Source organism: Teleopsis dalmanni, chromosome 1 (assembly GCF_002237135.1).
Source record: "Teleopsis dalmanni isolate 2A chromosome 1, ASM223713v2, whole genome shotgun sequence".
NCBI classification, from domain to species: Eukaryota; Metazoa; Arthropoda; class Insecta; order Diptera; family Diopsidae; genus Teleopsis; species Teleopsis dalmanni.
In genome coordinates, this window is record NC_051846.1 from 89,781,122 (window position 1) to 89,786,133 (window position 5,012).

Sequence of the window (5,012 nt, forward strand, 5' to 3'; positions counted from 1 at the left end):
CCATCATAAATCTCATTAGATAGTTGACCAGTTGGATAATACGAATAAGTTAATGGTTGATTATTTGTTTTTCTGCTTTTTTACAAACTCTCTGTTTTTGAGTTAGAATATGCGATGCGTTAGCTATTTTTTAATATTATCAAAACTATATAACTATATCATATTATATCGTATTATATCTACTATGCAATAAGAATTGACCGAATTATAATTAATAAAGCCGATCGAGAAGAATTTAAAAATGGTTGCAAGACAAAATTAAACTTGTAGTTTAGTATATTTGTTGAAAAATATATTATATGTATTGAATCATTTTCATCGAAAATTTCTTATTAGTTTGAGTTAGGTTAAATTAGCAGATCGTAAACCACACATAGATGTATTGGTCATATACTAATACAACAAATATTTTATCGTCAATTTTATTGTAAGTGCTGTATGAATTTATTTGAATAATAAATTATATCAATACTAACAGGGTCTGACCTCTATGTAGAGTTTTAATTGGCATCATGTAGAATGTCGATATTTGTTGTGAATTAATAGAGTATTTTAAGCTATATTCTTAAGACGTTCTTCAATGTCCCAAATGGTTCATAACTTCTTCTTTATTATAGGCTTAAATTCTGTTTCATATTTTCGTCAATTTCAGTGCATAAATTGTTAAGAGGTTGCTATATACCGTATCTTTTTTCAAATGTTTACCGAACAGTATTCAGCAGTTTCATTAAATATTTTCTTTACTCTAATGCCTTTAAAGTGCGCTAGCTAATATAAATACAGCTACCTATTCGTGACTCGAGGCGAAATAGAAATGTCAATTCATCCGAAAAATATAAATACTATATTTATAAATGCGTATATATTAATATTTTCAAATTTTTACATACCTTTATATCTTTTTTATTATATTTCGAATTTTCATTAATATAATTAAAATATAAATCATAAATATTAATAAAAGTGATTTAAAATGAAAATTTTTTAGCTCGTTAAAATATATTAAAATAAAATAAATGAAACATACATTTGCGAGGTCAGGATCTGCCATTCAACTCTGTGGACCGGAGCTATATTGTGGATTTTGTTGGTCTACAACTGGGTCTCTGATTGAAAAATGGTTTTCAGCCGTGAGAAGTCGCTACTGGCGCGACATTCCAGGTAACCATAGGGCTAAAGAGCTGGTGCATCCCTACAGTTATAGTAGGGTATCCTTCTTCAGCGGAACAGAGTGAAGTTGCTGGTGGGATATTTATCGTTTTACCATGGACTACGTTATTACCTTAACAAAATAGGTCTGTCCGAAGAAATAGATTGTCGACTCTCCTTAAAAGCAGACGAGACATCCAGTCACATCCAGTGACTGTCCAGCCTTAATCTGGGTTTCATTCGGAACAGAACAGAATGTCTTCTGTTCGGTTAGGGTCTGTTGCAGCACAAAAGATCAACTATGGTCGCTCAGTTGGGAACTGGTACCCTGTTTATTTCTATTCTATGTTCTATTCTACATTACATATAAATAAATACCTAACACACAAAAACGTACTAACAACACCAAATTCTATTACTCATATAGTACATAAATCCGTGCTTATTTGTGTGATCCACCTTAATTGTCGCTTTTGTATTTGCTCACGAAGACTTCGAATATTATTAAGCGCGAATTAGGCATGATATTTTTTGTCAAACTTTTATGTGAAATCCAAAATTTGTGCCGAATTCGGTGTGTAATAGCAACAATTAAAGTTCTGATGGAAAAGTTGGATGGTAATCAAAAAAATTTGATTTTTCCTCACACATGTGTAATACGTGGTTTAGAGACGAAATTGCACTACGAATAAAAATCGCAAATTCGGATATTCAATGACATCGGATTCATAAAAAGTCCGATTGCCTCCAACTCCGAACACTTCGTTACTTTCCGATTAATCGAATAGCTTCGATTTTTTAAATATCCTAATAATATAAATAGCATTACATAGCATGTTCGTGAACATACGTAAAATATTATTAAAATATTTGATTGGTTCCAATCGGATGTAATTCCATTTGATAGCATTAAAGCATATTACTTGATTGTTAAACAACTGAAACCGAACTAATAATCTCATTTTTTTATTGGCTCTTTTAATAATTTCATGTTTGTGAAACTCGTCTTCAACTATTTTTATTGGTAGTAACTCTCAACTGAACTACATATATGTTATTAGGTTTTTTTCAGTTTTTTACAATAAACAATTTTATTTAAAATATCAGTACTCAATTTCCATGCAATAATGATAATAAATGCAGATACTTTAATATCATTAAACGTCATTTTGTGAAGCTTAAACGAGCGTTGCCAATTATTATTGCTTCCTGATAACAAAAGACTTGTGATTTTTTAGTGTCAAATATAAAAACACATTTGTGTAGAAAAGCTCATAAAATTCTATTGTTTCTCGGATGTCACACATTTGTGCAGTGAGTGAAAACTGATTTAACAAATTATGCCATTTCAATGCAACACTGCAGTCGACACCGAACATAGCAGCAAAGAGTGTTGCCATATGCACTCAATCGTAACAAATATTGTGTTCGATTGCTTTTCATTTTTTTCTTATGTTTATTTTGAATGTTGTTTGTTGAATTTTTATTGATTTTCTTTAGCAAATGTGAACGAACTGCATAAAAACAAGGATATTGCGTGAAACATGTGAACGAAGAAAAGAGGCGAGGGCTTCAGAGTACCAGGATTCGCATTCAAATTTTCATGCACAGCTGAAATGTCCTTGTTTAGAATTTTTGTTGCGCACTCAAATGAATCAAATCAACACTAATTCAACAACAACAACTACAGCAGCAGCAGCAGCAGCACCAATCGCAACAATACGTTTGCAGTAACTTCGACGAGTAACAAGTAACGAAAAATAGAAGGAATACAAAAAAGTAACGAACACAGAACACAGAACACAGAAAAAACAAACAAAAAAAAAATAAAAAAGTGAAAACTTGAACAATTCATTTCGCAAAAGTTTCGCATTTATTTGCTTCGTTACATTTTAAGCACGAGAATTTTACTTAATTTACTATTTAGTGTTTTGCCTGCGTAAGCTTTTCATGGCGTTTTGAATTCTCAAATTCAGAATTTCTGAAATGTGAGCAGAAATTTATTTAAGCCAGTGAGGCTGAAAGAAATGAACTCAAACATGCAAGGATAAAAATGTTTTTAGATGAGTTGCAATTATAATTTGAGGCAAATTTAGTTGAATAATTTATAGGACTTCATGCGATTCTTTTGTAGTCAGCAGTGCCTCTAATGCCGTAACTCTTTTCGAATTTAACCAACCTTTTTCTCCAGTAAAGTCATTTCCGGGTTTTAAAGCGATTTTTCATGTTTATTGTCAAAGAATTGCAATTGTAATTTTAAGGAAAAATTCTCATTATTCTACTTAGTCGAAAGATAAATTATAATAGATATTATGTTTTAATATATTAACAAAGCAATAGCTTAATAGGAATTATTTTTTTGTTGTTGGCAACCATCTTGGAAAATCGTAGTAGTTCACTTTTCAACAGCACAATAGCTTGTGATTTAATTGTCGTCGGTTTCTATCTTTTTAGTTATAATTTAATTAAATTAAAACAAATAAAAAAATGCTCCAATGAAATATCATGATTATCATAATTATAATTACTATCATAATTACTTTTTCCCTTTTTCTAGTAATAAAACCTTTGTTCTGCCGATGTTATAATATGAGTATTTTATAAATCTTTATTAAATAAATCTAGAGATAAGGATTAAATTTTAATTTGTCTAACGATTGCGATGTCAGTCCTTACTTAATGAAAAGAAGGTACTAAGATAATTTGTGCTCTGTCAATCTACATTTATAAACACCTCTTACTTTTTTAGAGTAAACCATAGTTAATTATTTTTCCACCTAATACTTCTCCCGTCAATTTTAATATAGATTTAAATTTAATTTAAGATTATTTTTTAATTTGATATAATAAATTTGAATTTTAAAAAAATTAAATAAAAATTATATACGAATAATTGAATACAAGAATTATTTCCAAGACCACCGCTGATGGGTATTTGGTATTACTCGAAACAGTTGTATGGTCAGCCCAAATTTCAATTAATTAAAATAATATAAAAAAGAATTTTCGTTATTGTGTTTCACTATTTTTTACTACTTTTCACTACTTTAATATACTTTAGTCAAAGATTTCTTAAATTTAATAGCACTCAATGTTACATTTGGAAATGAATGTTTTGAATTATTTATTACAGTTTAGTTTTTGATATTATTTTATTTCAACTAAACACTCTTTCCAATCATGCTATAATTTCTGGAACCGCATAAAGTGGTAACTTAACAAACAAGAATAGTCGATGGTATCAAATCTGGTGAATTAAGAAGATGATCAATTAATTAGACAGCAGAAATATAACCTACTGCATTGTTGTAGGAAAGTAAGAGGATTTACTTTTCTAAATAGAAATCGAAGTGTTTTTCAATAATAGCTACCATCAACATATTCAATATTGTCGTATCTTTTCTTCAAGTTGTTCTACGACTCTTTATGAGGTAGTTAATTAACAATATTTTTTTTCCATTTTATGAAATGTTTGTAGTCTAGTAATTTCTAGATGTTTGCATAAATGCCTCAATCACTGATTACTACTTTCTATGAGCAAAAGGATCTGATAATATCTTGTTATACAAAGATGTACTGAATTTAAAAAAAAGAATAAAAAAAAGACTAAAAATAGATTAAGCTGAATACCTGCACACGTCATCATATGACTGGGATTTAATATTGATGATCAATGTCAGCAATGGTCACACTATTTAGCTAAGTTCACGACCTATTTAGTACGTGATCATTGAAACGTGTGATATGTTGTCTTGCAGAGTTTTCGATTAGACCGCTAATTGATCGACGCAGTGTCGGTGACAAGTCGTTTCGTTTTCTGTTAGATCTTTCTTATTCGTACACCCAGAAGTAAATTACAAGTA